Raw genomic sequence first — 17,108 nt, 5'->3', positions numbered from 1 at the left:
CCCACTACTCGCCCCTGCGGGCACCCCTAAACGACTACGGGGACCCCCCCGTCCCCCCACTGACACCCCCACATTTTGTACAGTAGAAGACAAAGCCAAAAACGACTCACCGGGCTGTCTGGAAGCAATCCCACCAGCCGTCCGGCTTGGCTCCCGCGCTGCGACCTCCGTCCTGGGCACAACTTCCTCCTCCGACAGCTCCCCTTCCGATCGATCTCCAGGGTGACCCTCCTCACCCGATGAAAGCCCACCAGGCGACTCTGGCCAGGGAGCCGTGGGCCCAGAGCTGGACTCGCTCTCGCTGCGCACCCTGGACCCGTGAACCGACTTCCTCGTTGCTTTCCTTGGTGCCTCGTACACTCTGCCGTCTTCCCCTCCCCCACGCTCCCTCACCACGGGGCTGGATTGGAGGTGGCTAGCCGCGGATGCTGGGGAGCTAGCCACCGCAGGGACCGATGTGCGTTGCTGAGGCTCTCGGCCCTCCGGTGCAAAACCGGGGTTGGAGCCCGCATCCCTCCGATAGTCTCGCCGAGCGGACCTGGCCGCCGCAGAAGAGCCCCCTGGCCGCCCCCTCCCTGCCCCACGCTGCCGCTCAATGGCCTTCTCCTGGCGCCCCCCCGCCGCTGTACGTTTCGCTGGGGGGCCCGAGGGGGCCCGGATGGGGCTGCCCTCCCTCCTATGGGACCGGGTGGACGGACCTGGTGAATAACGCACAGGGGGCCGGGACACCCGTGATCGCGGGGTGTCCCCCCCCCCCCCCCCCCCCCCCCCCCCCGGCCCGGTGAACTAGTCACATTGCCCCGCTCCGCAGGCCGAGGCCCATGCGTTCCTATGGTGACCCCCCCCCCCCCCCCCGGACAGGTGAAACAGACCTGGCATCCCCCTGAGGCAGGAGCGACCCCAGCATGGACTGGAGCCACCCCTCTCCGCGGCGATCCGCCTCCTCCCTGAGCTGGGCGAGCATCGCCTCAACCCCAGACATGGTACCAGGCGGCTGGGTAAGAAAAAAATCAAGTCCCCGGCTGCGGCCTAGCGGCGCTCGTTTTTTTTTTTTTTTTTTTTTTTTAGGCAGCGCTTGTACCTGTAGCCCGGAAATATAGCCCCCCGGTCGCGGCCTGCCTCTCAGCAGCGGTATAGTTAGTAGGCAGAAAAAACGGGCCCCCGCCGGCGCCCCTGGGAAAATCCGGTCGCCAGCAAATTTAGTACCCGGTCGCGGCCTGCCCCTCCCTGGAAGTTCTGGCAGAGCAAAGATCCCCCAGCAGCTCTATGTACCGCCGATCCCGAAAATAAAGCCCCCGGTCGCGGCCTACCTCTCCCCGGATGGTTCTGGCAGAGCAACAGAGTCCCCAGCAGAAACTTCGCCCCTCGTGCTGTTAGCCCGGGAAGCGTGGGAGGGGTGATTTATAACCTCCCCTCCCACCGCTCTCCTTCACTGCAACCCCTCCCACTGACCATGGCAGGGCTTTCCTTTAACCCCGTCATGGCCGGCCCTGCGCCTATGCTGTAGGTTTTTTGCTCCGGGCCTCTCTATCCTTTGACTTTCAATCACCAGCTGATGTTTGCTTGCACTCAGACTGTTCATCTAGTTAAATACTCCATGTAAGTTGATCCCTTGCTTACACTTAATAATTTAGTTACCCATGTTCTCACTAACTTTATGAAGTATACTAAATCTATTCAAACACTTTTTTTTTTTTTTTTTTTTTCTCAGATGAATTGAGGCTCTTCAGTGCCCATGTTATTGTCTTACTTAATTCCCCTGTATTCACCTTGATTTTATTACGCTTCAAGGTATGGCTGTTTTACATATATTAACCCTATTGACTATTATGGATTTGTTTAATTTGTTTAATTGTTTAATTAGTTGAAACAGATCATAATTTAATAACACATATTCTAACATAGATTCTTTTTCTTCTGTATTTTTAAGTCCTGTCAGTTGAACTTGGATTTCAATATCCACCCTGAGGGGGTTTTTCCTTGACTGGCTGTGCATGAAGCTAGGGTAGGTTTTATTTCTCCTACCTATGGAATTTTGCTGCCAGCCCCCTCTCATGGGCTGAACAGCATTGGCTGCTACCAGGCTGTGGATATATGCGCATTTGCTCCTATGAACTTTGGTTTCTCTTGCCCCGCCAGAGATCCCAGCCAAACTTTTGTTTGTACTCTATATACATGACATGTTTTGTTGAACATATATAATCGAAGTTCTTTTAGAGCTTATATTGTATGCATATGTTAAAATTGTTTTATTCTTTTTCATCTCTTTAGAGTAATCTAGAGAGACGATCTTGTCCTAATTCCCCTGAAGAAGCCAAGAGGCGAAACTAGTAGGGTCGACCTGATCGAAAAAATTATTTCTAGATCTTGCTCCCACAAAATAATTTATGCACTATCTGTATATTGAATTACTATATTTTGTAAAAATTGAATGAATAAACCTTTTTTATATATTTTTATATATACATACATACTTTGTCTGGTTTTCTTCATCGCACCGCAATAATCCCCCCAACTCTTCCAAAAAATTCCCCTCCTTTGAATCTATTTTGGGATGAGGTGCTGTATCCTTTTTTAGGACTCTCGATCACATACCCCCCAATCTACCACGTATTTAGGTGTTTCAATTCACCGTCCAATCCGTGGTCGACAGTCCTTATAATAAACCAGACAAACTGTGTTATTTTTTCTTTGTCTTTCCCCTTTTTTCTTTATAAGAATTGTGATATTATTTTCCTAAAAAAAAAAATTTTTTTGGTACTTTTTGTAAGAACTGATATTTCTATAACTGTAGATACACAAAATAACGATTTATTTAATATAGTTGGTTGATAGTAGCCTAAATACCGGTATTGGTGTACATCGTTAAACATGGCCGACTTCTGTGGGGCAGCCTGGGAGGATTTGATGTCCAGAATCCAGTCCTCCCAGAAAGAGGCCAAAATGTCGGATAAGGACTTAGATAAAATCTTCATGCGACTACAACGCCTTTTGGAAAAGAAGGCCAGAATCTATTGGCATAAAGCCTATTTTGAAAAATACATGGAAAATCATGTGGTCCCTTGGGGTCTACGAATCCAAATTTTCCCTAACGTACGTAAAATCAATGATTCCTTGAAGCAGTCATGGGAGCATAATTTACAAACTTGTTCTCAGGAAATGATTAGTATATTGTGTAAACAATATGAAAGTGAATTGGAGGAAATAGATGTCCAAATTGGTAATTGGTACTCTGATTGTGTACTTGCTTCGGTCTCCCCCAGGTTTGTCTCTCGTGACAAACATCTGAGGGCATACCTTGAGGAGTACACACTGAGTATCATTAGTACTAAAGAAGGAAAGTTCCAACGAGATAAACAAGCTCATGAAAATGGTTATGCCTATAAGTGGAACCAGGCTACACCCTCTAAGTATACTAAACCCTCAAATTTTGAGGGTCTTAAAACTCAAAACAATATACCAAATACAGGTTCTGCTTCTGTCTCTGTCTCTCCAAGTACCTCAACCACGTATCATGACTTTTCACAGGATAGACTTCCTAAGAGACGAAAGGGAGATCGCACTGCTGCGTCACTGGAATCACTACATCGCACTTTCGGCCCGCCCGGTAACCGTAACTCACAAACAACTCACAATATTCCACTAAACACGCACTCGTCCACCCCATTACAGGGTAGACCATCCATCGCGGTTAAGGCCTCTAACCCCACACTACTACCATCAGTTGGGATTATCCCCTCTATCCCCTCCGCTCTATCCTCGTCCATCATACGACGGGTAAGCGAACCTCTCATTCCTACAATGTTTCCATCTAACACACAGTTAATCGATCCCAAGATTGCTCCCATTTTTTTAGGGAAAAATCAGGAACAAAACCCAACACCTACTCCTCAAGCTCCAATGTTGGCACTTCAGGACTAGAGGTAATCAACCTTTCAAGTGAAAACCTGACCACTGAACAAATCCATGTACTTGGCCTTGGACTAACTTTTTGCCCATCAGCTGATATGGACAAATTTCAGCTGATAAAAGACACACATTTATTTGCTCGACGCTTACTATTTAAGGTTCTTTATGATAAACCGAAACAATCAGACGGCATTGATTTTTCATTGATGGATTACACTGATCGGGAACTCCAGGCAATGGATGACCTGATGTGTCTATGGGAGGAGGGTCAGACTGGAGATGATACCACACCAAGATCTGTTGGTCTGGTCGTCTCTGGTGTGACCTTCCCTCCCCCGGCTTCATACAAGCCCAAATCGAGATCTTTTCCATCTTTACAGATGAATCCCAACCTTTGGGCTTTTGTTCAACAAGTGACAAATGAAATTCAACTTATGGACTTGAACAGGAGGGTTGATAAAAACTTGTCCCCTGCTCTGTTGAAAGCTGTGTCTGACTTGCAAAACCATCCCGGATTGATCATAAAGCCAGCCGATAAAGGCGGAAACGTCGTTGTCATGGATGTCGGGGCATATGAGTCCATGTGCCTCGACATCCTTGGCAACAAAGACTGGTACAGACCGATCTCTAAGACTTTAATAGAAAACTTCAATAAGGAGTACTATGAACTGATTTTTGAAGCCTATCAAAAAGGCACGATCGATTTAAATACCTGGAATTTTTTGAACGTGAGGGAATCCAAAATCCCTACATTCTATGCACTACCAAAAGTTCATAAATCTTTAGAACATCCCCCAGGTCGACCGATCGTTTCGGGATGCAACGGTTTAACAGAAAAAGCCAGCACCTTGGTGGACAGATATTTGTTACCACATGTTACGTCTCTTCCCTCTTATGTAAAGGACACCATCCACCTGCTCCAAACTCTGGATGGTAAGTCCATTCCACCTGGATCTTGGCTGGTGGCCCTCGACGTGGAGAGTCTGTATAACTGTATACCACACTCCAAAGGCCTTGAAATTATATCCATAGAATTACAGGCACGTGGCCTAAACTCTGATCCCTACAATGCTTTTGTCCTGAAACTTTTGAAGTTTATCTTAACAAGAAATGTATTTATGTTCGACTCCTCCCACTTCCTCCAGATACAGGGAGTGGCTATGGGGACCAAGTGTGCCCCCAGCTACGCTAACCTGTATCTGGGGGGGTGGGAGAAGGAGATTTTTTCGAACATATGTCTGTCAAAACTGTTGTCTAAGGCCATTAAATGGTACAGATATATAGACGACATACTGATTTTGTGGTATGGCTCTAGGGAGGAACTCACACTCCTTATGCAATTATTGGCTATTAACACCTTCAACCTAAAGTTCACCATGGAATGTAGCCAAACTGATGTAAGTTTCCTGGATCTGCGTATCCATGTTGACCGTATGGGTCGCTTGCATACATCACTGTATCGCAAGCCGTCTGCGGGCAACACTGTTTTGCACGCGACCAGTGCCCACCCTGAACCACTCTTGGATAGCATTCCCTACAGCCAGTTCCTGAGGCTCAAAAGAAACTGCACCAGAGACACAGATTTCCACGCTGCAGCTAATGATCCCCCCAACTCTTCCAAAAAATTCCCCTCCTTTGAATCTATTTTGGGATGAGGTGCTGTATCCTTTTTTAGGACTCTCGATCACATACCCCCTAATATCCGACAGTGTAAGTCCATTACACATGTCGGATCTTAGGGATATCTATGCGTAACTGATTCTATGAATCAGCCGCATAGATAGAAACAGGGATACGACGGCGTATCAGCAGATACGCCTGCATATCCCTTTTGTGGATCTGGCCCTATATTTAAAATCCCATTCCCACAGCAGAACTGGTAATAGTTGCAAAACTCTAAATCAATACAAATACTGTACTTAGAATTCCTACAAGCATAGAAGTTGTCCCCTTTTGTGTCAAACAAAAATGTAATTCTAATAATAACCAAGCAAAATTCCAAGCGCAAGGCTCTTTGGAAGTTCACAGAATTATTCAATTATTTAAGATAGGCAGTAATTGTCCATACAGTGTTTCTGCTGAATTCACAGGACATGGAGCATATTATTCATTTGGGAACAACAAGCACTTCCTTGAGGTCTAATTTGAGAAGAAAAATGGAAGCTAATGCTAATGTAAGCTCCCTTGCAATCGCAATATGTTAAGTATATTTGTTTGTTCTTTGTGCCCACGTCCACAGCTGGGAATATTCACAGACAGAATAGCTTAACATTTTATTTTTACAGTGAAATAATCCATCATTGTTAAAGCAGTTCTCTCAGAAGAAACACCAATATAATAAAACTGGAAACATACAGGGCTAGATTCATAAAGCTCGCCGTAAGTTTGTGCGGGCGTAGCGTATCTGAGATGCGCTACGCCGCCGTAACTTAGTGAGGCTGGGGCTGGATTCACAAAGAATCTGCGCCCTAAGTTAAGGCGGCGTAGCGTACATCTGCCCTTGTAAGCGCGCCAAATTCAAATTCTGAAGAGGTGGGCGTGACAACGCGTAAATGACGTCTGTAACGAATGGCGCATGCGCCGTTCGTGAAAGAATCCCAGTGCGCATGCACGAAATTCCGCCACAAATCGTCAATGCTTTAGACGTGAACGTAATTTCTGCAAAGCCCTATTCGCGAACGACTTACGCAAACGACGTAAACAATGCAAAATTCGACGCTGGCCCGACGTCCATACTTAACATTGGTTGCTCCTCATATAGCAGGTGCAACGTTACGCGGAAAAAGCCTTACGCAAACAATGTAAAAAATACCCCTGGGCGCACGTACGTTTCTGAATCGGCGTATCCAGCTCATTTGCATATTCTACGCTGAAATCGACGGAAGCGCCACCTAGCCGCCAGCGTAAATATGCAACTAAGATACGACGGCGTAAGAGACTTACGCCAGTCGGATCTTAGGCAAATTTTGGCGTATCTTGCTTTCTGAATACAGAAAGAAGATACGCCGGCGCAGATTTGAATTTACGCGGCGTATTAATAGATACGCCGGCGTAAATTCTTTATGAATCTAGCCCACAGTATATATATATATATATATATAGGTAAAAGTATAATTTCCTCTAAATTTGGTGTTTTTTGACACAGAAATCCTACTGGCTGGATTTGCAAGCTGCATGACAGAGCTTCTTGTGGTCTGCAGTAATAGTAACTATTATCTTTACACTTACCATAGTGGGATCATGCTTTGTTGAACCATCAGGACTAGGGATGAGCTCCGGCGTGTTCGCACACTCCATGTACAGAACCCGCCAAGAAGTCGGCACGGCGCTGCGCTAATTACAGGCAGTGAGACATTTCCCGATCTCTGCAGCCGAGCATCGGGACAATATCTTCCTGCCTGTGATTAGCGCAGCGCCGTGCCGACTTCCTGGCGGGCTCTGCACATGGAGTGTGCGTACACGCCGGAGCTCATCCCTAATCAGGACACTGTTGAATTGTTTCAAACTTACAGTGACACTAAACAATGGGGGTTATTTATGAAAGGCAAATCCACTTTGCACTACAACTGCAAACTACAAGTGCAAAGTGCACTTGAAATTGCATTGAAAGTGCACTAGGAAGTACAGTCGCTGTAAATCTGAGGGGTAGATCTGAAATGAGGGGAAGCTCTGCTGATTTTATCATCCAATCATGTGCAGGCTAAAATGCTGTCCCCCCCTGGATCTACAGCGACTGCACTTCCAAGTGCACCTTCGTTGCAATTTCAAGTGTACTTTGCACTTGTAGTTTACACTTGTAGTGCAAAGTTGATTTGCCTTTCGTAAATAACCCCCAATATCCTTTAAAAAAATAAATAAAATCCATGCTCTAAAATAAATGGCATGTAATCAATTTTTATAAAATGACTTCATACTGTGTTTTTCTGCCTCCTTGTAATGTTCTCTGTGGGCTCTCAAATGTCTTCTTATCCCCTACGCATATGTTTGTTTGAAGTGAGTAGTACATGTTAGCGGTAGTCATGTGCACTACTTTATTCAAACTACACATCCCATAGCCCATAGTCCATAGTCCAAATCGGGAGTGAGAAAGAGAGGGTGGCTACGCTTTTTCTTACAGTGGGACCAAGGAGACTGAATGTAGAAAACCTAGGAAGTAAGCAGTAATGACTAGACATGTGCAATTCTTTTTGTTCCGAATAATTTTTTTGACTAAATTCGTCAAATTCGTTAATTCGGGAATATATTCGCTATAACGAAACCCCATTTAACAAGTTTTTCCGAAATTCAAAAATCCAAAAATCGAAAATTAGAAAACCCAAAAATTCTAAAATCTCAAATAATAACTATTTCTAACTATTAAATTATAGGTATTGGAATTTCTTTTCAAATTTGGCTGTTAGTGAACATACTGAATACGAATTTATCTGAAGTTACGAATGATACGAAATAACAAATGCTGCATCTAAACAAATGGAACATAACAAATTAATAGTAATAGATAATAATAATAATAATGATAATAATAATACAAATGTTTTATTATTATAATTTTTTATTATTATTAATAATGTGAAAGGAAATTCCAATACCTACAGTGGGGATTGAAAGTTTGGGTAACCCAGGTAAAAATTTGTATTAATGTGCATAACGAAGCCAAGGAAAGATGGAAAAATCTCCAAAAGGTATCAAATTACAGATTAGACATTCTTATAATATGTCAAAAAAAGTTCGATTTTATTTCCATCATTTACACCTTCAAAATGACAGAAAACAAAAAAATGGTGTCTGCAAAAGTTTAGGCACCCTGCAGAGTTAATATCTTGTACTGCCCCCTTTGGCAAGTATCACAGCTTGTAAACACTTTTTGTAGCCAGCCAAGAGTCTTTCAATTCTTGTTTGAGGTATCTTTGCCCATTCTTCCTTACAAAAGTCTTCCAGTTCTTTGAGATTTCTGGGCTGTCTGTCACGCACTGCTCTTTTAAGGTCTATCCATAGATTTTCAATTATGTTGAGGTCAGGAGATTGTGAAGGCCATGGCAAAACCTTCAGTTTACGCCTCTTGATGTAATCCCCCTGTGGATTTTGAGGTGTGTTTAGGATCATTATCCATTTGTAGAAGCCATCCTCTCTTTAACTTCAGCTTTTTCACAGATGGCATCAAGTTACCATCCAAAATTTGCTGAAATTTTATTGAATCCATTTTTCCTTCTACTCGTGAAATGTTCCCTGTGCCACTGGCTGCAATACAACCACAGTTGGACAGAGGTTCTTTTCATTAAATTCTGTGCCCCTTCTTCTCCAAACGTATCTTTGCTCATTCCGGCCTAAAAGTTCTATTTTAACCTCATCGGTCCACAGAACTTGTTTCCAAAATGCATCAGGCTTGTCTATATGTTCATTTGCAAAGTTCAAACGCTGATTTCTGTGGTGAGGACGTAGAAGAGGTTTTCTTCTGATGACTCTTCCATGAAGACCATATTTGTACAAGTATCTCTTTATAGTGGTGTAGCAGGGTCATACTATCAGGGACTATTTGATAGTTATGTATATGTAAATCCCCGGGAGTTCCAGTTAAGTTGTGTATATGTGCTTACTTTTTCTTCCTAAAGCAATGCATTGTGGGATTGAAGGATTAGGAGAAACGGACTGCATTGACATTGACATTGACATTGGTAGAAATAGACTACAGTACCCACAATGCATTGGCTTCCCAGAGAACATTGCACTCCCGCACAGCTTTATGGGGGAGGTTACTTAAAGGCTGGGAGGAGCTGATTTTGCTCTCTTGGGATCGGCGCTATCCCCTCTGCGGAACAAGGGAGAGTACTACAGCCAAGCAGCTAGGCCTGAAGCCTGAGGCAAGATCCATTGCAAGATCAAGACAAAGTGCCTCCAGCTCGTGTTTCCAGAGACCGGAGGAACTCACCAGCTGTGGGTCGTAACAACGGAGAGCGAGAGACCAGAGACGGTGTGTTGTGGAGCGGCGATTGATTAGCGCATCTCTCGTGAGGGACTCAGGCGGACTGGGCCTGTTCGGGTGAGAGGGCACTTGCCCAAGTTTCAACATTACCTCAGCCTTATGACTTACCGTACTCCACATGCCAGAGCCACGCATGTTGGCTGATCTAGCTCAGAGGCCTAACATCTAAAAGCCACGCTAGTTAAACTTACTGACACTGACTGAAGGATCGGTCCATAAGTACCTGTGTTGAACATACCCCTTTTTGACTGAGCTTAAATCCCTTGGATTACAAATAAAGTAAAGTGCACCAACGTATTTACCATAGACTCCACCATTGAGGAGCATTCTGGAGTTGTCTGGGCCAGGCCTGGCAAAGATTACAAGTAACTGTGTCTTATAGAATTATCCACTAGGGGGAGCTCGCGAGCATATACTACCTATAGCCACTTAGACTTATTGGTATTAATATTTAGTTTGTTTTATTTTTATTGTTTTGACTCTTGCAAGGACGCTTGCAGAGTCAACCATATACATATATTTGTGTGTGTTTAAACTGTTGTTCAATTACTTTATCTCTCTTGTTACATGCCAAGTAAAGTTACCCTTGGTTTACTATACTGAATGTGTGAGATGTGTTTACTCCTGGAAGCCACAAGTTGAAGAAGGTAACAACAGTACTGCATTATCATTGTATATTTCATGTGTGTGTTATTGTGGTCCCAGCCAAGCAGGGGACTCACAATACAAATTGCATTTGGGTGTGCCAAGGGAGGGTTCGAGTCTATTAGAAGGGTGGATAGGTTAAAGAAGTAGAAACAGGGGCTGATTTACCAAGCCTTTGCTCCATGACTCATGGAGCAAAAGCAGGAGTAGCAGCCGTTTTGACATTTACTAAAGAAATACGCTGCTTGTGCAGTGTATTTCCTTAGTTACTAAAGTGCTCAGTGCGCCTAGGAGAGGGCGCATTGTGCACTACTATAGACCTGGTGCACGGCACATTGAAATGTAAATATCGGGGATTTGGGTGGGAGATTATTAGAGGGGGGAGGTGGGGTGATGCAGGGGAAGTGTAGTGACATGTGTTTGAATGTGTTTGGCGGGCCGAATTGAAAGTGAAAGTGATTTTTGGAAACCGATCCCCGTACGCTTTCACAGTGCGCCTGAACCTCGGGAGGTTCATTTCCATACTGGGCATGCGTACAGAGAAATTTTGGAGCTTCCCGTGCGCCTTGTCAGTACGCCGAGAAAATCTTGGTAAATACCAAGCGGCGTACCCGTAATTGCGCTGCGTGACGCGGCGCACAGGAATCTCCGACCTGTTTTCAGCCTGCGCTGACCATGAAGGGGAACTCCGCGCCAAATTTCAAACAAGAAACCGGCACGGGTCCCCCTCCAGGGGTACATTAGGCTCTTAGGCTTGATCTGGAACATGAGGGGTTAAACCCGCGCCGAAAATCGGCGCGGGGTTCCCCCCCAGACCAAACCAAGCCCTCATCCCAAGCACGCAGTCTGGCCGGACAGGAATGGGGGTGGGGACGAGTGAGCGCCCCCCCTCCTGAGCCATACCAGACTGCATGCCCTCAACATGGGGGAGTGTGTGCTGTGGGGGAGGGGGGCACTGCCCCCCCACCCCAAAGCACTCTTGCCCCCATGTCGATAGGGACAAGAGCCTCTTCCCGACAACCCTTGCCATTGGTTGTCGGGTATGCGGGCGGGGGCTAATCAGAATCTGCGAGCCCCCTTTAAAAAGGGGGCCCCCAGATGCCGGCCCCCCACCCTATGTAAATGAGTATGGGGTACATCGTACCCCTACCCATTCACCTGGGGGAAAAGTGTAAAGTAAAAAAAAAACACCACACAGAATAAAATAATTTATTAATCAGCTCCGGGGCCCCCCTTTCTTCCCCCATACTCATTCACATAGGGTGGGGGGGCCGGAATCTGGGGGCCACCCTATTAAAGGGGACTCTCAGATTCTGATAAGCCCCCCGCCCGCATACCCCGACAACCAACGGCCAGGGTTGTCGGGAAGAGGCTCTTGTCCCTATCGACATGGGGACAGGGTGCTTTGGGGTGGGGGGGCAGTGCCCCCTCCCCCAAAGCAAACACTCCCCCATGTCGAGGGCATGCGGTCTGGTATGGCTCAGGAGTGGGGGGCCGCTCGCTCGTCCCCACCCCCATTCCTGTCCGGCCAGACTGTGTGCTTGGGATAAGGGCTTGGTCTGGATCTGGGGGGGAACCCCGCACTGGTTTTCGGCGCGGGTTTAACCCCTTATGTTCCAGACCAAGCCTAAGGCCCCATACACACGGGAGGATTTATCCGCGGATACGGTCCAGCGGACCGTTTCCATGGATAAATCCTCTCGAGGATTTCCGCGGATTTCTATGCGATGGAGTGTACACACCATCGCATTGAAATCCGCGCCGAAATCCTCTGGCGATGACGTGTCGCGCCGTCGCCGCGTCATAATCGCGGCGACGGCGCGACACGTCATCGCCAGAGGATTTCGGCGCGGATTTCATATAAGGAATTCCACGCATGCGTCGAATCATTACGACGCATGCGGGGGATCCTTTCGGACGGATGGATCCGGTGAGTCTATACAGACCAGCGGATCCATCCGTTGGGATGGATTCCAGCAGATGGATTTGTTTGGCATGTCAGCAAATATTCGATCTGCTGGAATCCATCCCAGGGGATAAATATCCGCGGAAACAGATCCGCTGGAGTGTACACACCATAGGATCTATCCGCTGAAACCCATTTGCTGGGATTTTTCAGCGGATGGATTCTATCGTGTGTATGGGGCCTTAGAGCCTGGTATCCACCTGGAGGGGAACCCACGTTATTTTTTTTTTGGTCTGGAGTTCATGAACAGCGATCTGTCATTTACCCATGTCAATCCCACCCCCCCTTCAGTTAGAACACACCCAGGGAACATATTTAACCCCTCCCTCGCACCTAGTGTTAACCCCTTCCCTGCCAGTGGCATTTTTATAGTAAGCAATGCATTTTTATAGCACTGATCGCTAGAAAAATGCCAATGGTTCCAAAAAAGTGTCTGATGTGTCCGCCATAATGTCGCAGTACCGATAATAATCGCTGATCGCCGCAATAACTAGTAAAAATTTTTTTTACAAAAATGCCATAAAAATAACCCCTATTTTGTAGACGCTATAACTTTTGCCCAAACCAATCAATAAACGCTATTTGCGATTTTTTGGAACCAAAAAGATGTAGAATACGTATCGGCCTAAACTGAGTGATTTTTTTTTATAATATATATTTTTGGGGATATTTATTATAGCAAAAAGTCAAAATTATTCTTTATTTTTTTAAATTGTCGCTCTATTTTTGGTTATAGCTCTAAAAAATAAAAAAACGCAGAGGTGATCAAATACCACCAAAATAAAGCTCTCTTTGTGGGAAAAAAAAGGTTGCCAATTTTGTTTGGGAGCCACGTCGCACGACCGCGCAATTGTCAGTTAAAGCGACGCCGTGCCGAATCACAAAAACTGGCCCGGTCATTGACCAGCAATATGGTCTGGGGCTCAAGTGGTTAAAAAATAACAAAACACTAAAGTTAGCCCAATTTTTGGTGATAATGTGAAAGATGATGTTACACCGAGTAAATAGATACCTTACATGTCACGCTTTACTATTGCAAACACTCATGGAATGGAGCCAAACTTCAGTACTTTAAAATCCCCATAGGCGACTTTTTTTTTTTTTCAGGTTACCAGTTTATAGCTACAGAGAAGGTCTAGTGCTAAAAGTATTACTCTCGCTCTAACGCACGCGTCAATACCTCACATGTGTGGTTTCAATGGTGTTTACATATGTGGGCGGGACTTGCGCAAGTCCCGCCCACATATGTAAACATCGTTCAAACCACACATGTGAGGTATTGACGCGTGCGTTAGAGCGAGAGCAATACTTTTAGCACTAAACCTCCTCTGTAACTCTAAACTGTTAACCTGAAGGAAAATAATGTGCGTGTTCGCTTCTGACTGGGAGGACAGGGGCATTTTAATTATTATTATTTATTTTTGTTACGTAATAATTCACTAAGACCTCCCCTTCAGGCTGGAAAGCATGAGTTCAGGGGAAAAAAAAAAAAAGCTCTCATGCTTTCAGCAGCCATTGCAGCTTTGTTCCTGCATGTGAGATGAACTATGCCTGCTCAGACACTTAGAAATGTTTTCCTTTCTTTTTAAAGGGTGAAAATCACTTGGATGCTCATAGAGAGTGGGCGGGTTAGTAATTTAAGGACATCCTTACCAGGTGTAAGCACTTACAAGCTCACCCAAACTAGAGACTGAAATTATTTAATTAGCACACATGTTATAAAAAGCGTGGATCGAGCAGTCCTCAGCTGCCCTCAGAGGGGCAAGCTGGCAGGAATGTTGTTGCTAAACAGAAATGTGGTTTGGAGCATGTTTATTTTTATTTTGCCAATGTTTTTTGTTTATTTTTAAATGATGTTCACTTTGATGCATTTGTCTCTGCTGCCTTATTTTGAAAAAAAATTCTGAAGATGTTGGGACGGTTAACCTATGTTTATTTTGATTTTTGAAATGTATTTTTGTGTGTGTGTGTGTGTGTTTGTTTGTTTGTCTTTTTTGCTTTCCTTGTTTTGTTGACCAATAAAAATTACTTTCAAATTTTGAAGTTTGTTTTTTGTTTCTTTTTCATGCTACAGATTTTGACAGCTGCAGCTGAAATAGGTTTGGCCTAACAAATTATGTGTGCTTTTTGTCTTAGCTTCTTTCCTGGTGTGTAATCATGAAATGTTTGCCATGTTTATTCACCAGGAAATTAAAAAGACAAAGTGGTAAGTATTTTCTTTTTACTGCAGTGGTCCTCAGCCCTCAAGTACCCCCGACAGGACATGTTTTGTGGATTTCTCTTATCAAGAATTGCTGTCCAGACTGTCTTTTAAAGCACATGTGCAAGATGAAGGAAAACCTGCAAACATGGCCTGTTGGTGGACAGGCTTGAAGTGCTGATTTACAGCACTGTGCTTAAATCTAGCGCAAGGCAATCCTATTCTAATTGTGGGTGTTTGAGGGAAGCCAAGTGAGTGTTAGAACCCCTGCTTGTGTTTTTTTTTGGTTGAGCTTTGTGTCCCTTTTCTTAAAATTGGCTTCACTTCTTGTCACACAGCTGAACAGGAAGTGAGGTTAAAACCCTACCAATGTCTTTTCTTGGGGTCAATCTAACTAGTGTCCCCATTAAGCAAATTGCACTCCAGCACTGCTGTGTACACCCCAAATCATGGGTCTTCACACTACGGCCCTCCAGTTGTTCAGGAACTACAATTCCCATCATGCCTAGTCATGTCTGTGAATGTCAGTGCATTACAAGACCTCATGGGATGTGTAGTTCTACAACAGCTGGAGGGCCGTAGTTTGAGGATCCCTGCCCCAAATGATTATTTAGTTTGGGGTTTAGTAAAGGCAAAGCCACTCTGCAGTACAAGCGTAGTCGCTGAAAATCAGAGAGGAAGCACTGATGGTTTTAACATTCAATCCTGTAGAAGCAAAGTTGTTTTGTTTTCTTCCTTGCTTGTCCACTTGTAGTGCAAAGTGGATTTGCCTTTAATGGACCCCAAAGTCCTAGATCCCTAATAATTTGGGGTGTATACAGCAAAATGCTAGAGTGCAATTTACATAATGGGAAACTATTTAGATTGGTCTCTGTGTCCCCAAGAAAAGATATTAGTAAGGATTTACCCTCACTTCCTGTTTGGCTATGTGACAGGAAGTGAATGAATTTGAATTAGAAAGGGTGAAGACACCTCACAAATGTTGTCACTATCAGGGGTGCAGACATCCCCAAAAAATGAGCAGATAATACTTATTTGCAAATTAATAATTTTTTAGTTAACATTGGGTGGTGTTTGTGGGTGGCCCTATCACACACATTCATACATATTAGCAACGCTGTATCCTGGCCTATTGGCATGGTTATATTTTCTTAGGCCTCTCAATAAAACTCTCTGAAATTTGTACTTCAACTAGAACTATAATCAACACTTTTTATTTTCTTTAATTTTGGATAGAGTGAGGGAGGGTTATAGGCCCTGTCAGTTTATTTTGTATTATCTGTGTCCAATTGGGGAGATTTGCCTTCACTTCCTGCCCCATAGCCAAACAGGAAGTAAGAGAAAAACTATGCAAATTAAGGGAATCCAGTGCCCCCCGCCCCCCCAGAACTAGTGTGTGTGTCCCCTGAAAATTCCTGGGCGGGTCATACAAAAACAGGGTGTGGCCTTGACAGGAAGGGTGGGTCATTTTTCTATTAGGAGGTGCAGAAATGTAGTCAGGCCTAGGGCAGCACAAAACCTAAATATACTACTGCATATTAGGGCTTATTTATACCGGATCCAATTTACAGCATGTTTTTATATTGTGGGAGGAAACCCACGCAGGCACAGGGAGAACATGCAAACTCCAGGCAGATGGTGTCACGGGCTGGATTCGAACCAGCGACCCTTTTGCTGCTAGGTCAAAGTGCTATACACTACACCACTGTGCTGAACGAACATGATTGCAGCTGAAAGCATGAGATCTTTTTTTTTTTTGCAATACCATGCTTTCCAGCCTTATTGACCCCGCCTCTCTCCATAAAGAGGACCTGTCACACACTAGTCCTATTACAAGGGATGTTTACATTCCTTGTAATAGGAAGAAAAGAAAAACACCCCTGTCCCTAGTAGCTTGCACTCAGAAGCGAACATGCTTGTAAGTCCCGCCCACATATGTAAACACCATTCAAACCACACATGTGAGGTATTGATACGTGCAATAATATAGCAATAATTCTAGCCCTAGACCTCCTCTGTAACTTTGAACTGGTAACCTGTAAAAAAAAAAATCAAGCATCGCCTATGGATATTTTTAAGTCCCGAAGTTTGGCGCCATTCCATGAGTGTGTGCAATATTAAAGCGTGACATGTTAGGTATCTATTTACTTGGTGTAACATCATCTTTTACATTATCCCTAAAAATTGGGCTAACTTTACTGTTTTGTTATTTTTTAATTCATGAAACCGTTTTTTTTTTGGGCCAAAAAAAAAAGGCGTTAGAAAAATTATTGCGCAAATACCGTTGGAAATCAAATAAAAAATGACCGCCACTTTATTCCCTAGGGTGTCTGATAAAAAATTATATATATAATGTTTGGGGGTCCTGAGTAATTTCCCAGGAAATAAATATAATTTTTACATGGAGG

General features: G+C 44.5%; 1 long non-coding RNA gene across 1 annotated transcript; it reads left to right on the top strand.

Annotated features, from left to right (window-relative positions):
- The first annotated feature begins 1,544 nt into the window (after positions 1-1,544).
- LOC120929611 lies at positions 1,545-2,373 on the top strand. The gene is made up of 4 exons (XR_005747408.1): positions 1,545-1,599; positions 1,712-1,791; positions 1,931-2,005; positions 2,272-2,373. It is a non-coding gene; the product is annotated as an uncharacterized LOC120929611 (long non-coding RNA).
- The last annotated feature ends 14,735 nt before the right edge of the window (positions 2,374-17,108 follow it).

The sequence above is a fragment of the Rana temporaria genome, chromosome 2 (assembly GCF_905171775.1).
Source record: "Rana temporaria chromosome 2, aRanTem1.1, whole genome shotgun sequence".
Lineage (NCBI taxonomy): Eukaryota > Metazoa > Chordata > Amphibia > Anura > Ranidae > Rana > Rana temporaria.
Note: the sequence above shows the minus strand (reverse complement) of the source record. Positions and strands in the feature narration are given on the sequence as shown.